At 44.5% G+C, this 22,734-nt stretch overlaps 1 protein-coding gene across 1 annotated transcript in view; it reads left to right on the forward strand.

Moving 5' to 3' along the window:
• Window positions 1-22,734, forward strand: part of ATP1B3 (ATPase Na+/K+ transporting subunit beta 3) — a 303,008-nt gene that overhangs the window by 181,943 nt on the left and 98,331 nt on the right. The window lies entirely within an intron of this gene.

Below are 22,734 nucleotides of genomic sequence, written 5' to 3' on the forward strand. Positions count from 1 at the left end.
GAGGTGCACATACTATAAAAGGAGTCTGCCTGCCTGTTTTCTAGTACTGGCCATTAACCAGTATGCAGATTTTAATCTAGGATTGTTCTTTTAGGTCTGATAGCTGGGGAGATGGGGTTAGGGTTGATGTTTGAACCGTGAAAACTTAAATCTCCGCTATGTCTACTGTGATGGACCTTTTATCCTCCTAAATTCAGCAATATATCAATGATACTAAATTAGAATTTGCCTCAAATGGATGAAAGAGGAGTAATTTTGCCAACTATGAAGGTTTATTTACAAATTAGAGTTAAAATCTCAATTCGAATCAGTTGGCATAAATTCGTAGTCACTAGATTCCAGCATGTGTAAATATAATTCAGGCAAATAAAACAGCAAATGCAGGTCGTTATCAAAAGACCGCATATGCAAAGTTAGACAAAATTCCATTCCCATAAAGAGAAACTCTCTAATGCTAAGCAGCGGGTGTCATCAAATATAACATCGAAAGTATAACCAAATGAAGGCTTCCGATCAAGCAAAGGAGAAAGGTACTTGCTCTGGAAAGTAAGTCTATAAGTAAAAATATAAGGCTCATTGGGTCTCGATAGAGGGAATGTCCGCCTGCAAAGGTGGACAGGGGCAAGTCTGACTAACTAAAATCAATGTCACACAGTTAAAACATGAAATCTTGTCTGAAGGATGCATTCCACAGGTTCTCACTCAGTAAGAACCAATCAAAAATCAGCATTCCCGATGTATTTGACATCACTCTCCTTCTCACAGATAATTCAATGCCAGATTTTTCTATCACTGCGGCCTTCACAATATTTCACAAAGGAATATCCACCTCGTATTCCTCCCATCCCGTGCAGGCCCTGAGAATCCTTGTCCAACCAATTAATTGCAAAAAACATTATCTTCACACAACAAGCTAACAATATATTTTAATGAGAGCACAGTGACTCTGGTGCCTGAAACAGAAAGAGTTATGCACATCAAGCAAAAATACAATGTTGAGTTCAAAATGGAGTCTGGCCCCTGTGCCTCCAGTCGTTAAGATGCATATATCCCAACTATAGCCAAGTTAAAAACCTATAAATCATTCATTTCACTAAATCGAAGTATAAAATAATGGGTGCACACATAAGTAATGGTTAAGCATGTTGCAAATTAACATATTAGCACAAATAAATAATTTTGCATCACCAGTTTCCCCTCTGATGGCTCTTAGAGCCATCTCTGAAAACATCCACCAATTTCTTCAGAAATGCTTGAGAAACCATGTGCTGACCTCTGTTGCTTATATCTAGATTCCTCTAGCTCCTTTAACTTTTCATAGGCATAACATGGTCTCTCTTCCAAATCTGTTTTTCCTCCTCCTTTTTAATACCTTGCCATTAGCTGATTACTTTTCACTTTTCTGCTCTGTATTCTTGTCCCCTTTATTCAACTAATATCCATTATGAAGAACAAACAAATCCTACAAACTCCTAGAATCAAAATTAGTTTCAATAGAGCGCTTAAAAACCCACCACTAAGCCCAATAACCATTCATCTACAGTAGCAAATATTTTCCTAATTGCTTTCCAAGCACCTTTCTCTTCTATCTCGTTCCAGTCTTTAGATAGTCTTGTAGTATTTGTAACATACTTGTTGAACTCCTTTCTCTTATCTGATGCATAAGTGCAGCATTATTAGACATGTAGCATTTTACAGACGTTGCCTTCCTTTGTAAGATATCTCAAGCAACTTGGTTCTGCAAGACAATTACCCTAATAACAATTAACTATATTAACAGCTAATGATGCACCTGTTACACTGTTTGCAAGTTTATCCATTAAGGTATACAGCTTTCTAAACTTCAAATAATTCTGTACTACTTCTACAGAGGCAATTAAAGCTCTAAAAAATGTCACCTACAATCTGTGAAGCACTGCGCTTTGCTCTCCCAGGAAATCAATTTCCTTGGTTATATAATTTGTCTACATGATATACCTAAAGCAATTCTATCGCTAGATAGCAGCTTCCAACCCAGTTTGTAGGAAGTTTAAAATAAGCATTCTTGCCACACACAAAGTGGGATATGACCAGGTAATTTGCAGCAAAGATCTGATCTCTGTAACCTAAAACTTCAAATCTATGATCGCTTTCTCTCCAACACATCTGAACTCCAAACATTCTAATTTTCCCCTGTGAAACATAACTCTCCATGCTGCTCCCAATCTAAATTCAACTTCGGCTGCATTCCAAATGTTTTATATTTCTTCTTTCCCTTTGCCCACACACCCTTTGGCTTCTCTCCTGTCTTTTTTTTTTTTTTTGCCTTCATTGGAACCTTTTCCCTTCGGTCTTCTAGAGCATCCACGAAGTCCTTGTCAATCTTACTCGACTTACAGGTCAAATTTTGCTCAGGCAGTATCAAGTTTAATTTGTGATCGGAAGAAGTGCCTAACGGTATTCATATACTTGGCATTAGAGTGAGGATTCAAATCTTTATACATGGGCACTTCTTATTCAAAAAGACCCTGATGATACAAAAGGCTCAATGATACTTCAGGAAATGCCATAGGGAAGCTGAATATGATGGTACATCATTTCCTCCGCCACAGATGCAGGCAAGTGGGTACAAATAGAGCAGTCCTTTGCATGCATCAAATGCAAATACTCATGCAGAAGACTGAAAAACACATTTGTTGTAAAATTTCCTTTCGAACTATCTCTAGGCAATCACTTCAAATAAAAAATAGGCTGCTCTTCTACCGGGGGCAGAGGGAAAGATTTGGTTCTAGGAGTTACTTGCTCTGCAGGGAAAATCAAACTTATTAATAAGCATTCCATTAGAATAATAGGAACGATGATTCTCCAGTATTGTATTTTTCATAGATTCCTATGCTTGAATCATTCCCCTTCGTAGAGGTGGGAGTCCCACGATACAATTGAAAAGACTGTACAGGTAATACATAGCCCAGAAGGGCTAGAGAACACTCACTACAGTAAGTTATCCACAGCACTGCGTAAGAACTAATTTTCAGCCAATCAGCTGACCGCACCCTCTAGAACACTTTCACACAGAGGCTTTACTCTTTCAGATTTTCTACTGCACGTTGTGTGAAGGGAATCCCCGTAGCCCCACTGGCGTAATGAAAAGTGAGGATCCTCCCTGCACGGTATGTAGAGGGGCTCCCTCCGAGCTCAATCAGGAGCTTTCCGGCCAGAGTGCAGTGCTGAGGGGGCCCCTTGGAGCTTGAGGCCCCCCCCGCACCGCGGGGGCTGCAGGGGCATGTGTTACGCCCCTGCTTAGCCCTGCTCAGAGTTACAGACGTTTCAGCTATTTATATACATTCCAGAAAAGAAACACTGTCTTCTGTTCAAACCTGACTATTCAAGATATCGGATTTAACCGAAAAATGGCTTTTCAGACCTTGTGGAACCTGTGGGAAGAAATGGCTACACTCAAAGGATCCTCACAACGAATGCATTTACTGCTGTCACCCTTCCATAAGGTAAAATTTGCCGTACTTTCTCTTCAAAAACCCTTAAATGCAGGGGTGGATTTTGATATGGCTTCAAAAGCTTAAAGTCAAGGACTCTCAACATTCTGAGGAGGATGAGGGAAATTCCTTAAAATCTCAAAGGAAGAATCAACACATAAATAAAAGGCATTGTCGTTTACAGTTTTTTACTGGCTTGTGGCCCGTTTTCTGATGTTTCTGAAGGAGAGGCTCCACTACTGCGAGATTAAAATCCTGCTGCCATAGACACGTGATGGGAAAATCCTCTCATTGCAGCAAAACAACTTGGATTTGGTCTGTGCGGGCATTTCTGGTGTACCTGAGGCAACTTTCTAAACTCCCATTCTCCACAGAGCTTTAGACGGCCTGGCAGCTTTCTAAACTCCCGTTCTCCACAGAGCTTTAGTCGGCCCAGCAGATTCCTTCTACTTTTTGCCTGCTACAATTAGCACAAAACAGTTAACACTTACATTGCGCTATGAACAAGTTGGCTTCTTTAGAAGAGAAAGAAAAATAACTTCTCCCATAAAATTGGATGTCAGTGGATTATCCCAGCTCAGATCCGTGGATTAGAGTGCCTGGAAAAGGCATCCACGTGGAAAAATGCAATATCAGTGCACACGTGGGCCAAGACCCTCCTTCACACTAACTCAATTACTGGGCACTGTTATCACAGGTGCAATACGAGTTTCATGCCATACGGCCACCGGGATAAGCCTTTTAATGTATTTTTATTAGATGTCGCGGAGGCCTTCAGTAACCCTGCGGTACAGCTTTCCTCACTACTTCGGACTTGTCATTTCTTTCTCTGACGAAATTGTAAGACATCTGGTCAAGGAACCACAACATGTCAGTTATTATCTAAGCTGACCAGATGTTCTTCTGTTACTGATATGATGATGATGCAGTAGTAGAAACGCACACCCCTGTTAAGGGCTCTACTACATGTTACCGTTCCTTGCCTAAAAAGGGTCCTACTGACCATTTAATTTAATCGGACAGCTGCCCAGTTGACTTGGGCAGCTGTCCGATTAAAGGAGATCACACCTTCCAGAGCCAGTTCCCAGTGTGCTCCAGCACCTCTCACACACTCGTCCATGCAAACAACTTTTCAGGACCATACTATTTGGATAAAGAGGCTCATTTGGGTTTGCATTGACAGTGCAGTGATCTTAGTTTCTAGCCTGAGTTGCTGTCTCAGACTGCCTGGGCTTTTGATGGCATCACAGTCCAGCTGCTGCCCAAAGCCAAACGCGTAAGAGCGACAAGACTTGCATATGTTCAAACACCTGTTATTTATTTGCAGATGGTAACAAAACTCCACATTAATGCTGTATGGTGAATTCGAAGCACAGGAGTATCTCCTAGTCTGGCATCGGATGAGGACGAGGTGGACCCATAAGCAGGGAGTAGACAGACAGAGTTGACAATGAAGGATGGTGCAATTGTGGCACCCGCTAGAGCTGTGGAATTTCTGTCAGACCGCAGAAGCGTCTGCTAAGTATCTGTACTCCAGCAAAAAATGCGAGACCTGTTGCATTTCCAATGCTTCTTTAACTTGCATTTGTAACTAGAATTCTCTCTAGTAGCTGTTCATGTTTTCTTCATTTGCTTGTGTCCTTCTCCATTAATACAAGTTAAGTGCCGTAGTAGCCCGCACGAGATTACACTGCATACAAAGAGAACTGTACTCTCTATAGACGTGTCATTTGCTTAATCGTTCTGTAATAGTTTACCTACGTGTGCACAGTACACTGCAAGGCACGCTGACAGAGGTTGTCGTCCTGTTCACGTTTTCCGCAACCCAAATTCCTGAACTCTCATCTGTGTTTTTCTAAGCCCTGGACCAACCATGAATTCTTCCAGACAGCCCGCCATGAAGTTTGATAGCACTTTCAAAGGCTTGTCTTGAGTAGTACAAAACAGCATATCATTAAATCGGGGCGATTCCAACGCCTGGGAGGGAGTCAGGCTTCACATGGTAAGTTACCCATTCAGTGTGTGACATTCAGAGAGGGAGACAAATGGAGAAATAACTTAAAATTCATATGTCCGCAGTTCTGCATGCTTTGTATTTTAAAATGACACCTACACAGTGATGAATGGTTAGTTTTAGTACGTTGCTGTCCCCGGCTATTGCCTTGGTTTATTACTGTATCAAAAACAATGGGCCCTGACCAGAATTAATGTTATGATTCAATCAAGCTTGTAATTGTGATTTCCTAGATATGAGCTAACCTCATTTGCTCAAAGTATTCAATACACACATTTAGATAAAAAATGCAACAACCCAAATAATCATAGTGGAGAATAAACACTTTTATTCTACCATCTTCCAGTAATCTTATTTTCTTTTGCCAAAATTGGTTCTAATTACTTTAGGTTCATAAAGAGGATGCTCAAGAGAACGTGCAGAAAAGAGGGTACTCAAGAGTTAGAGGGATGACTAGAAAGGAGCAGTAATACGTGACATTTTTAAAAACATGGAGAAAACATGGACTGGTTCACTAATTCCAGTCAAGTAGGTCCTGGCCACAAGTACTATTAACACATAGTGCAATTACATTAAGAATTTGTTTTTTTATGCACGTTTTTTTACAGATTAGGGTTATGTGTGGTCCAAGATGGTATGGGGGGGCGTCGATGTTTCGACCCGGTTTAGTGCTTGGGGGATAAATTGAAACCTCAGCTTGCGGGTCTTCTTCAGGACGTGGGGGCAACCTCGGTACCAGACTGCTGTCAAATTCCCATGTGGAGATCAGGGTAGTCTGGGTAATTAATAATCCAAGCTGTGAATCCTATTGTATCTCACAGGTATGTCAATTGCCAAAGTTCACATGCACGACTGTGGTTCTATTCGTAATCCAATTCAGGCGTATACAACCCTTCCTATATGGGTGTGCGATGCAATTTCTGCAATATTATTTTGTGCCCAAAGATTATTTGGGGGGGCGCGGGGCAGGGTCCTCACCCCAGTGAGAAGAGGTGATCGCTTCCTCCTCGTTGCGAGTGACGGGTTTGGTCACTATTAAAGACAATGTCTCCACTCTGCTTCCAAGTTTGGATCGGGGGAGACATCGTCTTTAATAGTGACCTTTAACTGGGTGTCTCTGGTGCCAGGAGGCACGTGGGGAGCAGCCACCTCCCTTCCAGGAGGCTGCTGACATTCTTTCCCTCCCTCCTCTCCATCCCTCCTCTCCAGCACCCTCCCTCACAGCCCCCCTCCCTCTCTGCGCCGGTCTGACAGCTCCGCTCCCCTCCTGGGCCCGACAGCTCTCCTTCAGGCCCAGCTCCCACCTCGCCTCGGCACTCAGTCCAAGGCTCAGCTCTCTCCGCGGCCTGCCGGGATGTCAGCGGTCCCTCCCAGGCTGGACTGTTTCACTCCTCGTCGGGCTTGAAGGTGACCACTCCTTCCCAGGTTCCGCCGCCTCAGGTGTCCCTCCATCCGCAAGAGACACCCCTCCCTCTGTCACAGTATGGGCTTAGACCCCCGCCCGGACTGAACCATCTGCACACTGTCGGCGCTCCTTCCCTCGCCGGCAGAGCGGTCAGTACCCTCCCCCGCTCACGCAGAGGGGTCAGTACCCTCCTCCCTGTACTTCTCAGGCTGGGCTGCCTCCACTACCTCCCCGTGGCAGTTGGTGACTTCCCCAACCCTCCTGACCGCCCCTTCTACCTCCCTATCAGGCATTCGGTCACCTTTCAGGCCCAGCGGTCAGCGCCCTCACCCCTTTTGAATGTCAAAATAACATTATTGGCAAAAGCTCTTCAAATGTTACAAAAGTCACAGCACAACCGAACGGGAAGCGGTACAAGGTGACTGGACACACACACAGCACAAACACAACCCCTAGTGGCCTCAGTCACCCTCACAAGTGCTGCTGGGTGCAAGTGTGAAATAGGAAGTGACGGCTGGGCCCTGCAGCTGGAGTTCTGGACTTTTTGGTTCCGTCCAGAGGTGTCAGGGATAACACCCGAAGACCCCGGAGTTCTACCTGCCTCGGTGCACAAACAAACAGAAACACGGGCTTCTCGATGGTGGCGTCAAAGACCAAAGGTTTATTACTGCAGGGACACAGAAGTCACAGAAGCTACACATGGGCAGTATCTAGGAGCCTGTTCAATTTGTACAAAGAGGGTTGCTCCTTATATACTGAATATTGGGCTTCAGGCAAATTCTTTACATGTTAGCACATTCAAAAACCTTTGTATCTTAAACAATAAATATTTGGCGTTGCACAGGAATCGTCAACAATATCTGATGTCAAAACATTACGAACGAGGGGTTCCCACTATTCCATCATAATCCCATGTCAATTTCTCATTCAAGACCCGGACCGCCTCATCGTAAATTTCGTTACCTCCCCCTAATAAAGGCCCAGAAGGAAAGGAGCAGAGCCAGGTGCAGAAGATAGAACAGTAGGATAAGAGATGTTTGTGGGTCGTAAATGGGCAAGGCTACCAGCTTCGGCCGCCTAATCATGATCAGGCCAACGGACACGAGAACCAGTATAGCAGGACTGGCCTCAGGCTGGGGAGGCAGCTCTTGCTGAGTCATGCTGCCACAGCGTTGCTTGCCTAAGGTGCACGTGTCACTAGCAAGGTGAATTGCCTGCTAAAGCCTATGTGTCCTTAATTGAAAGAGGTTATTGCGTGTTCATTGACTATGTGAGGGCAAAGAATACAAAAATGGCTTCCGTGTTCTAAGATGGATGCCATGGGTAGAACAGAAATGTGTTTGTAACAGGAGTGCTCTTGCTCGTAGCATAGCGAAAACACCAGGATATACTAGATGGATCATTTGCGGTTCACTGATACAAAAATTATGTATTTGCGACAATGTTAAAAACACGGGTTCAAATCGTCACGGAACCTCAGACCCTCCTTTTGCCCTTACATAGGCAATTACTCAGTCTATGTCAGAATCTAACTCTATGCTCATTAGGTCAGTGACATGTTGTTTCATCATCATCTTGTCTCGTACCTTCTCCCTAAATGTAGGTGGTTTTCTGAAACAGGTTGCAGCACAGAGACTACACAAAGCGGGACCACATTGGATAATAAGGCAGCACGAGAACAGAAATACTAGGATGACACCAATGACCATCAGAACCTTCCATCCCCACGCTGATACCAGAGTCCAAAACCACTCCATGAAGGACCAGTTTCCCTTGTCTACGTGTATAGAGTCGGAAATCTTGTGTAGCTTAGAGATCGCTTCATAGACGGTTGGAGCATTATTGGGAATAAAAACACAGCAGCTCGATTGGATCATTCTGCATACCCCACCTCGATCTGCAAGTATTACGTCTAGAACCATACGGTTCTGCAACGTCATGAGACGATCCCCCTGAAGCTCAGCTGTTAAGTTACTAAGGGCACCAGCAGTTTCTGTAATAGTAGATTCAACTACCCGTGTTAGTTGACGTAGATTTCTACTATTGGCCATAGGCCCCCAAAACGGAAGGAAACCTATGAAGAAGTCTCCAGCTTCCTGACCAGCGGTATCTTCCTTGCTGAAGACACCTCTTGCTACTCTGGTCTTGTGATAATCTGAAGAAGCAGTGTATGTCGGAGGTAACAATCGAGCAATATAACATGAACCTGAGAAGTCAGCAGGCAGCCATGTATACGCTCTGTCTTGACAGATGAAGTAAGTACCCCTAGCAGTAAGGAAGGCAGGGGAGGAGTTAGACGGAAATACGTAAGTCTCAATGCACTCACTCCTTCCTAGCTGAGCTCTCAGATTTCTCCCATTTCCTTGCAAACAGACCTGACCTCGGTGAGGCACGACCCAGACTGAAGTGGAGCTTTTACGCTTGCTTTCTCCCAAACTAAGGCGATACTCTGTAGAGTTCCAACTCAAATACACCCGTAATTCATCTCTAGGGTAAGATGGAGTATTATTGACGTCTCTAATCATGTCAATAATTCCCTGGACTAAAGCTTTGTTGGCTGAGTTGTATTTAGTGGACCGTGGTGGACGCGAAGGATAGGTCTCAAGGGCATAGGAAAAAATGGTCTGAAAGGCCTGAAATGATCCATTATAGCTAAAAGGCAAGACTAGATAGGGAATGCCTTTATCCATAGTGTGAGGTATCAAGCCACACACCCAGCAGTCTGTAGTATTAACTACCAGTTGGTGTTGATGCAAGAGCTGTATAAATGTATTGTTAATAAATTCTGAGCGTCAAGCTTGTTCGTGTTCAGGAAACGAGTGAAAAGAATGCATAGAAGAAACCGTAGAAGTAGTGGGATCAAGGGGAGGTACTGTAGTTACCGGCATAAAAATTAAATGCACACCAAAGATGATTCCACCCGCCAACGTTATTAAAACAATTAAAAACGTAACTGCACATTGCATTAGAAAGCATTTGCTGTGAAGTATTCGGTACAGTCTATTTCTGCGAACATAAATTACATTTTTTCGTTGTAGCTCAGGAAGCTCCATCTTCTACAATCCGTTCGTGACCACTGATGATGTGTACGTAGATGAAAATGCCTCTATCAGCCCTGGGAGTTCCCAGAACTAACAGAAAGATCGACCTTGTGTCTGACCCCCGCAGATTCAACTAAGCACACAGCCACGACCCTACGGCTACCCAGACGGCAAGGCAAAATTTAAAACAACAAAATAATAGCAAACTTCCTGGCTGGAGGCAATGTATCAAAAATTCAAATGTGTAAATAGGCAGTTTCCTGCTTTATTTGTCCATATTGCGAGATCGCAAGTTGTATCTCAGTTTTGCAGGAGCTGTCTGATCTGGAAACAATGTATTTTCAGCCGACGTTGCAATGTTCACGTTTGCAGATGGCAAATGTTCTTTTGGTGCAGATGGCAAATGTTCAGGGTTCAAAAGAGCAGTTTCAGGAGGAGAGCCAGAGTTTGATGTATCAGTGATCAGTTCTGCATCACTGAAAGGGATGAAACTGGGTATTTGTTCTGCTTCAGAGGCACTGATTCCTTTCCTTACCCAGTTGTCGTAAGGAAGTGGCAGAGGCACACGTTTGACGTGTGTCGTGTGGATCCAATTCTTCCGTCCGGCCACACGAATAGCAGTTCTCGTCGCCAATAAGACTTGGAAGGGGCCAACGAATCTGGGCTGAAGATTTTTCGTTCTTGCAAAATTTCTAATGACTACTTGATCCCCAGGTTTCAGCTGATGACCTGGACTCTCCGGTGGCTTTGGCAATGCATCGAAAACCTGTTGGTGAATAAGGCTCAATTTAGCAGTCAAGTCGAAAAGGTAATCAATTAACATTGGGTATTCCAGCTGCTGAAATTCTTTCGGTCTAGGTACCCCCCAAACATTTGCAGGACGACCAAAAATTATTTCATATGGACTAAGCCCTACTCTAGAATGTACAGTTGCTCTTGTTGATAACAAAGCCAAAGGCAGTGCATCTGGCCAGGGCAAACCCGTGGACGCTTGTATCTTAGCAAGTTTCAGTTTAAGGGTGCCATTGTAACCCTCAACTAAACCCGCGGACTGGGGATGATTCGCACTGTGAAACTTTTGTCTAATCCCTAGGCCGGCACACACACTCTGCATAACTTTCCCTACAAACTCACTTCCATTATCTGACCATACAATCCGTGGCATTCCGAATCTGGGGAAGTATTCTTTAAGAAGGATTTTGGCAGTGGACAAAGCAGTATTGTCCTTCAGTGGGTATGCTTCGATCCATCTGGAGAACGCGCAAACTACCACTAGGACGTACTTTAGATTGTTGCAACGATCCATATGAATGAAGTCTAACTGAATCACTTCAAAGGGGCAGGAAGGAGGAGCGAAGTGACCTGCAGGTGTGGGGATTCCCTTGCCAGGATTATGCATCAAGCATACCATACAATTTCTCACCACTCTCTCTGCACACTTACTAATCCCATCATTCTTCCAAACTGGAGCCAACATCTTACAAATCCCTTTAGAACTGATGTGCGCTGCTCCATGTGCCATCGTTACTACTGCAAGCACATACGCATCAGGCAACATCCAACGCTGTTGTTCCGACAAGTCAATCCAACACCCACTCGGGTCCAATTTACCCGTGCTCTCTTTCCATGCAAGCTTTTCCTCCTCAGTCGCCTCTTTCTGAATTTCTTTCACGCTTTCCACTGTGTCCTCACACATTCCAGACTCAGAAATCCACTGTAATCGGGTGTACCCAATACAGGAGCTGAACACAGTGCATTTCATAACTCAGAAAAACTCTCCTGACATTCGGCAGACCATGGCACTGGACTCGGAACATTTAAGTTATTACATATGGTGGAATTTCTAAAAGACCTACATCATTAGGACCAGCCGCCCAAAGAGTATCAGGGAGAGAACGCAGCTCTGGTGGAAGCGCATCCATCGACAAGTACATTGGAGAGGTGATTCTTTTACCCAACGTAAGCTGTACTCCTTCTGGAGAACAGTACAATGTCGCATATAGGCGTTTTAACAAGTCTAAACCAAGCAGATTTTCATTACAACCTGTCGTCAAAATCAGGGGTGCTTTCAAGTGGCGGGGTCCAACAGAAATAGACAAAGGACCAGAAACAGGGTTGTGAACAGGGGCGCCTGAAAAACCTACTGAAACGTTTGTTGAGCCAGACAAAGGTGCGCCAGGGAGTTTCGCATGTATGATAGAACTTTTTGCTGCACCAGTATCCAACAGAAACGGTTCGACTATACCTGATGTTGCTACTGCGACATAAGGCCCACTCTGATCGACTGGAACTGATACTACTCCCTCTCTTTGTCCATGGCTGTCCTAGTACTCTCTTGGCTGAACTTCCTCACTAGCTTCATAGTAGTCTTCAACCTGATACTGTTGAGACCTATTTTGTTGGGCAGATTGTCCATTTCGCTGATCGAAATGATTAGAAGGGCGATCACTTGTCTGTGGAGGCATAGCACCTCGTCCTCGACCTCTAGAGTTTTGTATAGAGCTACCACGACCTCTCTGAGCTGTCGCAGCATTATTTTGCGCTAAGACTGGACACTCAGTCTTATAATGGCCTTCCATTTTGCAATAAGCACACTGATTCCATTGGTACTGTGGCCTCTGAGAATTATACTCCGTCCTTTGATATGACCCTTGCTGTGTATGAGAATTATTCATGCGAGGCGGATATGCTTGCTGTAAAAGAACTTTAGTTTTTAAATCTTTCGTCTTTTTATCTGATTTTTCTTTCTCCTCTTTATCCCTATTTTCATAGTACTGGGCAGTCGCAAGTATTTGCGCAGTCGTAGAGACAGCCCACGCACTTTCAGAATTCTTTAATTTACCACTAAGTTCTGGCAACAGATTGTGCACAAATTTATCAACAAATAATCTCTGGCCTCCTTCTGTGCTCATATCCTGACCACTATGATCCACGAAAGTCTCCTCGAATCTTGTGAAAAAGTCGGAGACGCTTTCGTCTTTCTTCTGTTTGCATGCGGACAATTTGTCCCAGTTAACGCGTAATGCAGGCATCAGGGTTTTCATTAAATCGATTATTCTACCAGGCAAATTAGCAATTAAGGGTTCAGGTTTAGAACCACCTATTTGTTGACCATCCGCTACAATTATAGCTGCCCAATCACCACCTAGGGCAACTGGATGATTCTCTTTACGAATCTTAGCCCAAATTGGTTGCGGTACTACATTACCAAATAGCAGATCTATGTCAGCTAGATTCAATACACAAGCGTCAACTGTCTGAGCCAACTCTTTGTAGTATCCTGCAGGATTTTTACGCGGATCTGGCAAGGCCTGTTTCACTGCTAATACTTCAGCTCGCTTCCATGGAATATGTATCCATACTCTCTGGAATTGGGCTGGAGCGGCTGCAATACCAAGGTTTACATTAGCTTGCACAGCTTCACGCCAAATTGGTGGAACCTCCCTCATTGGGTATTGACGATTTTGTTTCGTACTACGTTTCTCTAACTCCCTCGGTGAACGAAGGGATGGGTCATTCCTATAACTTAAAATCAGTTCCATCGCTTCTTTTATATTTTGACCAACTATCATACCTGCAGCAAACTCTTTCTGAACATTAATTAATTCTTCCCTATTTGATTCAGAGTCATCCTCTTCCAATTCCTCACGTAGAAGGAAGCACATTTCATCGAACACATATCGTTGTGTCGGTTCGTTCCATTGCATAAATGTATCTAATACATCTTGTACATTATATCTTCCAACTTTCGAAACCCATCTAAGAGCAGTGGAATCTAATATTCCTCGCTCTTCAGTACTGGGAAGCTGACTACGTCTCTGCACAGAGTCAGAGGTAGGAGTCTTAATCAGAGTTTTATAGAAGGGAGATAGAATATTAGAGACAGAATCAGTGATTCTCCGACGAACAGAAAGTGGAGTCATAATATTAGCAGAAGCAGTAAATAGAGTAGTAGTTGGAACAGATAGAACAGGAACAGTACGAGTAGCGGGCAAAATAGCCTGTGAACTAGCAGGTGTGAGCGATACAGGTATAGGTAAAGAAGCCGGCAACCCTGGAAGAGGGGGTGTCGAAGGAACATTAATATTGACCACAGGAGGTACAGGAACTTGATTCAGAGGAGCAGGAACACCAGGTTGTCCAGCAACCGGTAATTGAACATTTGGTATAGGTGGAGCCGTAGCACCCTGTGCATACGGTGGGGGTGATCGTAACAAGTAAGACAACAGGGGATCCTTTTCGGGGTCCTCTACTATCTTAGCTGTACTCGATGGCAAAACAGGATAGCACTTGTCTATCGCTAAATTACGCTCTCTATTGGCCACCTCCATCGCTTTCTCAGATTCGTTGAGTTGCAGCTGCTTAGCAGACTGTTCTAAAGTCAACTCTTGCTCTTTCTGTTCTTTCTTCAACTTTTTAATTTCTCTCTGTTTAGATTCTTTTCGCCAATAACGGAAAGAATCAAACATTGCCGGCCGGGCTTTCTTCTTGAACAATTTCGTTTCTAAATTATCAAGAACTTGGGGTTCAAAACTACCATGCAGTGGCCAACTAAGGACACCATCTTTCTCTGTATAGTGGATCCATACCTCGTTATAAGAGATAGGGCCCACACCAAATTTGCAATATAGATCATAAAGGGGAGTTCCAATCGGAGGAACCGAACACGAGTCCTCCAACTGGGAATCACTGTTGCAACTAAAACAAGACAACATACAATTTTTCCGACTTACCATTTTATAATCCGGAACACAGAACAGACAAAACACAAACAAAAGGTGCGCACTCGAACCAAGAACTTAGGCCTACCAAAGCGAACAAATGTATCGATACCCAAACTAAACCAAATGATTATCTTAACCAGAACAACCAGTGATAATCTTACGAAACCAAACCAAAAACTAAAAGGATTATCCAAACAGGAGCAACCCTTACGAAGTAACCAACTAGCAACCACTTAATACTTAACTGAGGCACTGAAGACGTCACCAAGGAGAAACCCGTCACGTCTCGCCGTACTAAGGACTGCACCTCGGGTCCAAGACAGGGCGACGGTCAAAGCAACGGACCACTGTAGCCATCCGAACGGGAACCCTCGTGGAAGAGAACGTCGGGCCACTTTTGCGATATGCCGGGATCGATGAAGTGGGGCACCTCCCTCTGGAATCTTCACACGAAGCTTCTCGAACTCTTCAGGCTTTTGGACCGGTACCGAATGACGTCGCCCCACGTTGGGCGCCAATTGGAGTTCTGGACTTTTTGGTTCCGTCCAGAGGTGTCAGGGATAACACCCGAAGACCCCGGAGTTCTACCTGCCTCGGTGCACAAAGAAACAGAAACACGGGCTTCTCGATGGTGGCGTCAAAGACCAAAGGTTTATTACTGCAGGGACACAGAAGTCACAGAAACTACACATGGGCAGTATCTAGGAGCCTGTTCAATTTGTACAAAGAGGGTTGCTCCTTATATACTGAATATTGGGCTTCAGGCAAATTCTTTACATGTTAGCACATTCAAAAACCTTTGTATCTTAAACAATAAATATTTGGCGTTGCACAGGAATAGTCAACAATATCTGATGTCAAAACATTACGAACGAGGGGTTCCCACTATTCCATCATAATCCCATGTCAATTTCTCATTCAAGACCCGGACCGCCTCATCGTAAATTTCGTTACCTCCCCCTAATAAAGGCCCAGAAGGAAAGGAGCAGAGCCAGGTGCAGAAGATAGAACAGTAGGATAAGAGATGTTTGTGGGTCGTAAATGGGCAAGGCTACCAGCTTCGGCCGCCTAATCATGATCAGGCCAACGGACACGAGAACCAGTATAGCAGGACTGGCCTCAGGCTGGGGAGGCAGCTCTTGCTGAGTCATGCTGCCACAGCGTTGCTTGCCTAAGGTGCACGTGTCACTAGCAAGGTGAATTGCCTGCTAAAGCCTATGTGTCCTTAATTGAAAGAGGTTATTGCGTGTTCATTGACTATGTGAGGGCAAAGAATACAAAAATGGCTTCCGTGTTCTAAGATGGATGCCATGGGTAGAACAGAAATGTGTTTGTAACAGGAGTGCTCTTGCTCGTAGCATAGCGAAAACACCAGGATATACTAGATGGATCATTTGCGGTTCACTGATACCAAAATTATGTATTTGCGACAATGTTAAAAACACGGGTTCAAATCGTCACGGAACCTCACAGCATGCGGGTCTGGTGCGTGCAACCCATGGCGCGTAACACACTGCTGGCAAGAGACAAAGTGCACACAGACCCCTCACATCAATACATCGCACTACAGCAACGATTTCCAAATAAGACGCTTTACACAGATATTGAAATGCTGTATAGTGTCCCGGCCAGCATGCGGTGCAGAACCAGGCCTGGTGTGCAAGCCACAAACAACCACCACACTTTGTGCACGAGACACCAGCACACTGTATACACGCAAGTTTCCCCACGAACAATAAATACTAGGATGTCATTACACGCAGAAATTGTGCGATAAGCAAAGCCCCTTGACTCTCACATTAGGCTAGGGGCACAATGTCCTGCTTTCATTCAAACAGCTTCAAAGCACTCACCTTAGACAGAGGGGCAAAAGAGGACAGCCGAGGCCCACCCACACGCCTCAACCCCAGTCTGGGCACATTCACCCCCGTCAGCCGGCACCGGAGGCCGCATCCTCCCCGGATCACCCACTTTAACAATCACACACAAGTCAGAGACAGGTTTCACTTCGTGCCGATGTAGACGCACGAACACACAAAATTGTGCAATTACCATAACTTTGTGTAAGCATTACAGCCACACACATACCACAGCCTCCAAGCATTACAGCCACACGCACACACCACAGCCTCCAAGCATTACAGCCACACGCACACACCACAGCCTCCAAGCATTACAGCCACACGCACACACCACAGTTTCCAAGCATTACAGCCACACGCACACACCACAGACTCCAAGCATTACAGTCACACGTACACCGTGCCCTGCAAACACAATCCCGCCACCCACTCGGCAAAGACTCCCCAATGCCGAAGAGCAACACGTCATAGATACTGCATATTCGCAACTGCACAAACCCCGGCAGAGTTTCCACACAGGCCTGTAGAGTTACACACAAGTCTGGGAACGGCAAACAAAAGTTGCAACTTCACACACTCAATCCCAATGTGAAAAGGACACTAACCATAATTTGGGCATGCGCTTTTGCGTTACACACTTGGGAAAGTAAGCCGTTGACTGTTAAGTGGTTAAATGCTTAGAGGGTTCTGCCAGAAAAGTAAGAAAGTAACCGAACTGTGAGCTTACGTAACAAGGAGGAGCGTTAATTGAAGAGGCTGAAGGTGGGAGGGCGGGGGAGATGCTCTCCCCTGCTACAGCGTCTGCCGGCAGATGCTGGGAGGGAGAGCCCTGCCAGGGTGGGTGGGTGGGGGGAGAGCTGCACTCCCCGTGCCCCCTGTGCCTCCGCTCTCCGTGCCTGCAAGAATTTTCTTATCTGCTTTTTTAATAAACAAGCAGATAAGAAAAGTCACGACAAGCCAGAAAACAGGCACGGTGTCCGTGTCTAAAAAGCAGACAGGGCGGCAACTGAAAACCCTCCTTTTCAATGGGAAGCCAGCGTTTACCCTAAACGCTACCCAATGAAACTGACGGGCGGGGCTTACAGACCCTTTTAGAAATCTTGTATTTACAAGATCTCTCGGAGAGGCGTGGCAGCTTCGCTGCCCACACCCAGCCGAGACCTAAAAATGACTCATCATGGGCCATATAGAGAGCATGTATCATCAACTGAACTCTCCCAGAAGCATTCAAAAGTGGATATCGCATCAAAAATATTGAAATCAAAACCTTCAACACCTTCTCCAATGTTGAGATTACATTTCAAGAAGCACTCCTCAGTGCAGTTGACAGAGAAATCCACATTAACAGTGAAGGAAAAATCTGACGTTTTTCTCTACTCCTTAGCCACCTTTCGTTTCTTGACACCCCCTCTGGTCACACTGCTTGTTTCTTCTCTGGACTTAGTTTGCACTTAAACGTCTTCAGTTTGGGTCCCTGTGGCTACTTGTGGCTTGTTAACCACAGGACATACACTTGTCTCAGGTTGACTTTGAGACCCTTGCGCCCACTCGACTTCGCTCTCTGAGCACACTGAATTTCACCTTTGTGGCTCAGTAGTGGCTGTCGCCACTTCTTCCGCTTGTCTCACTCCCAAGCTTGAGAGACATGAATCCAGTCTGGAAGACCTCCACATTTACCAGCAGTGTTCATGACCAGAATGACTCGAAAGGGGCCACGCCATCGAGGATCCAGGCACAACTTTCACAAGTGCTTCTTTGAGACCCAGTCACAGGGATTGAGGACATGGCATTGCTCTTGCTTTAGGAGCGGAGTTGCCAATTCAACCTGGTGTGAGACAGAACGCGCCATATCAGCCAGGCCTTTGCAGTAGTCGGGAATCATATTCTCTATAATATTCATAATCTCAGTTACAGGGACAGCAGAAAGTTTCATGGCTCTGCCCATGAAAATTTCATGGTTAGAAGCCCGTCCTCCTATCCGGAGTACTCTTCAGACTTATCTGTACCAATGAAAGAGCAAAAGGTCATTTCACAGACCTGGATTTGCATACTTTAGCAAGACAGGACCATAGCATCCCATTAATCTGATCCAACTATGCCAGGCACCTCAGGTCAGTAACTGCAGTGGAAACTCTGATCAACCTGTAAAGCTGTACGCACGTTTCATCATCTCATTCTTGAAGTGACTGCCGTGGTCTGGTTATAGAGAAACTGGGATCCCCAAGCAAGGGATCAATTCCTTTAGCGGTAGTTTGGCCACAGTAAGACTGTCAGTACTCCTAGGGGGGTATGCCTACACCTATTGGGGAAAGACAAACTGCCATCAACATGTAACAGAGCCCATTAAAAACTGGCATCTCAACAAAGTCGAGCTGCATGCATTTAAAGGAACCACCTGACCTCCCTGTGTGACAGGTGAGAACTGGAGTTCTCCTTCCTGCACTGAGCTATTGGCAGTTGTGCATCTGTGACATTACTCAGCTGCAGTTAAACAGAACCTGGGATTAAACCATTCTGTCTCAACCTATGTGGGTGGCATCATGGAAATAATCTGCTATAAGGAGCAGCAGGGAGTCGGGTAACACAGGATGACCATCTACAGAGACCCTAACTTCATCCTCATTCTTAGTAAATCCTGCTTTGTTCCACCTCTTTAGTTCACACTCTGGGGATTCTTCCTGCAATCTATTCACCTCTTTCCATGGATCCGCAACAGTCAGCAGGAAAATTCATATATGTGTCATACTCTGATTAATTTGAAAAATCTTTGAGTGTGCAAGCACTCGCAGCACAATACTTGACTGTCATAGTGGTTGGCATTGGTCACAAAATCCTTTTTCTTGAGTGCTGCACATTTTGCAACAGACACTTTGGCCAGCATTTGCAATGCATCCGGAAGTCTCATAACATAACGCTTGTCTCTTATAGGGGAGGTAGACTAGGTCATGAAACCCCTCTGTGACAATAAATACTCAAAATCATGGGCCACGCAAACCCTGTACTGATTAATGGTGTGTGCATATATGGTGACTCTTAATTTGTCAGTCACAGCCAGCTCTAATCAGAGCAATTCTGCCACCTGTGCAGAAGTTACATTACGCAAACAGGAGGCTTTCACTACAACCTCTGAGATGCAACCGGCATGTGCTTCTTTCAAATGCCCTTGTTCGTCTCTTGAGGAAAATTACCGGGTAGACCAAGAGCCGTTTACCAACTACATATATTCTGGCTCTTCCAGAGGGACATCTCTATTATAGGGTCTTGGCTTAATACACTAATCGATCAGATCGAGGCATCCAAGGTCTACCCGGTCATTTTCATCAACAGCAGGCAGATGCAGCAATATGGCAGGATTGACACAGGACCACTGCCGCAAAGTAATGTTCTCCGCAGTAAAGATAACCTGCTCATACTTAGTAAGTTGACAATCGGTCATGTGTTGAGCTTGAGTAAGAGTCAGTAAAATCTTGACTGGGTGGGGTACCATAACCGTGAGGGGGTAGCCTATAAAACTCTCCTCACAATGTTGAATGCTGACACCAACTGCAGCTGCTGCCTTTTGGCAACTTAGTAATGCTGCAGCTGCTGGGTCAAAATGGACTAAATACAGGGGAATTTGGCGTTTCCAAGGTTTGAGTTGGCACGAAAAGAGAGTACCCTTCATCTCAAAACAATACACAATAAACATAGTCAGACATTCCTAGAGCCAGGGCGTGACACTCGACTAGAGTAAGGCTTTTTGACAGTCATCGTCCAATGGTAGCGGATCTGACACATCTTTTGTGTGTAAGCTTCTGTAAAGGCTTAGGTACTAGAGAAAAGTAGGGAATCCACGACAACGGTAGCCCATCATTCCTAAGAACATCCTGACTTCTCTCTGTGTTTTGTGAGGGTTAATTTGCAATATGGCAGATGTTCTGTCTTGAGGCCCTTTCCTTGCTAGATATACGACTTGGAGTGGAAAAAAAAACGTTTTTTTAAATTGTTGAAAAGGAGGGTTGGCACATACACTTCACTAGGTCACATTCTAAGAAGAATGGTGCAGTTTCCAAAATCAACAAGGTTTTTCACTGTATTTGAAAAACATAATTTTAGCAAAACAACCGATCTGCATAAAAGTTGCTGGCGGGTGATGGCGAATGTCAGGTGCAAAGTAAGCACAAAGGAACACATAATTTATTTTTGAACCCAGGTTTTGCCTCACAGCAAGCAATATTTCGATGTCTGCTGTCTTGTGTAGGCAATTATTTCTGAAATGCATTTTATCTGAAATGCTCTGGAAGAGGCTTGATGATGCCTTCTATATATAAATAGTGCAATCTCATAGAATGCACTATTAAATGACAGACATAAACATTGTAAAAGTGATATCTACTGGCACAGCAGACAACTGGAGCTCTTCTGTTGTGACTGGTGTTTCTCCAGTGGGGCCCAGAAGTGTTTCGTGAAAGGTTTCCTGTTCCTTTAAAATTTGCATACAGCAAAGAAAGCTAGCAAATCAGTGACATGAAGTATTTTCATTATGCAGATTTGCGTAAAGAAGGGCCTCTGCTGATTTAGGTAAATCTAGCTTACAACTTCTAATTTTGCAACCTGAACCTATTCTAGTCGCATGCTGTGCATTGTTCTGTCATGTGGCAGCTGGGTCCAAAAGAACAGGTTGTACATTTTGGTGTCTGTCATAGGCAGGCTGAGTATAGCTCATATTGACTTTAAGCCCATAATGCCCACCATTTTAGGATTATACTTTCCACCATTGGGTACAGAACTGAGTGCTATTCGAGAAAATAAAGGTGTCTTTAATAGAAAACAAAACAAAATAAACGCAAGGAGATGAGGGTTGTTACCCCGAAATAAGTCCCGGGATGGTTGTTCTCGGACCAGAGAGCCTGGCAGTTTTCCCCGGACTGTTCCCATGAGAACCAGGGTCAAGACTGATTTGCATATGGCTGGGTCTGAACTGGGGTGATGACGTGAGCTAAAGAAGGCTGATGGATTCAACCCAGATCTGTGACGAGTGCGAGTGTCTAAAAAGTTTCAGCACTTCGTCCACCATCTCCTCGTGTTTGCTTTAGAAGAAGTAGAAGATTAGCTGCTATTATCCAAGAGGGAAAGAATATATCCATAAAAATCCTCTTTTGATAGGACAGATAAGGCTAGTCGCTATATGAACACAGGTTCAATTATTAGGTGATATGCCTGTCTTGGAAACTTGGGTTTACAAGAGACAAATGTGACTTACTTGCCCTTGAATGGGGAATATCTGTTGGATCATCCCACCAGTGAAACGCTGAAGTGATTTTAAAATGGACTAGGAAAGTACCAAGATGATGGTCAATTGACAGAGTAGAGGCTCTTACAACAGAGTAAGACCAATCCTGTTGAATGCCTCATGGGAGACTCCAGCATTAAGAGAGTTATACACATCCGCACCGTGAGCAGCCAACTGACTATTCGTGCAACATCCACACAGGTAGCCCTTTCAGGCGAGAGACGAGTAAAGAGGTGGAGACTTATTATCATGGGGAGTCATGATTCAAGATCTCACTGACCCTCTGGGTACTTGGTCCCCATGTGGGGCATAGTGCATGGGAGCAGCCTGGAGGGGAGGTCTGAGATATATTGCTGCTGCTGAGAAAGAGGGTGGATACTCTTCATCGGATGGGACAGTGACAATGCAATGTGAGATCAGGTATTGGAATTTTACGACTGGTTGAAGGATGGAGCACGGGGGTTTGTTCAGGATATGAAGTACTTTATGTTATATGCTCCATCATGGATGTCAGCAAGGTGTTGCACTATAATTCATATGTTACATATAAGTTAATAGGGCAATAATCTGTCAATACATGAGTTGCGACAATGTGTGGAATGTCGCATAAGCATTGTTTTTTTTTGTTATAAAAAATGCCAATACAGATATTTAAAAAGAAAAAAGTAAAGAGGTGGAGCCCAAGTCTTTCAGTTACCGTTGCAAAGGGATAGTATTCCCCCGTCAACTCCACAAACTAACCCGGAAAGGGGGACATGTTAAATTTCACAAATGTTTTGGGGGGCAAGTGTGTCCTTGGAATAGAAAGCCAAGACTACTCTTTAGAACTTGTGACAAGACCCTTACGTTATCAGATCAAACAAAAAGAACATGAAATAAGATCATATTTCAATACATATGTGACACATTATTTACCCCACAAAGAAGAAATAGATGCTCCACA

Source organism: Lissotriton helveticus, chromosome 11 (assembly GCF_964261635.1).
Source record: "Lissotriton helveticus chromosome 11, aLisHel1.1, whole genome shotgun sequence".
In the NCBI taxonomy this organism is placed as follows: Eukaryota; Metazoa; Chordata; class Amphibia; order Caudata; family Salamandridae; genus Lissotriton; species Lissotriton helveticus.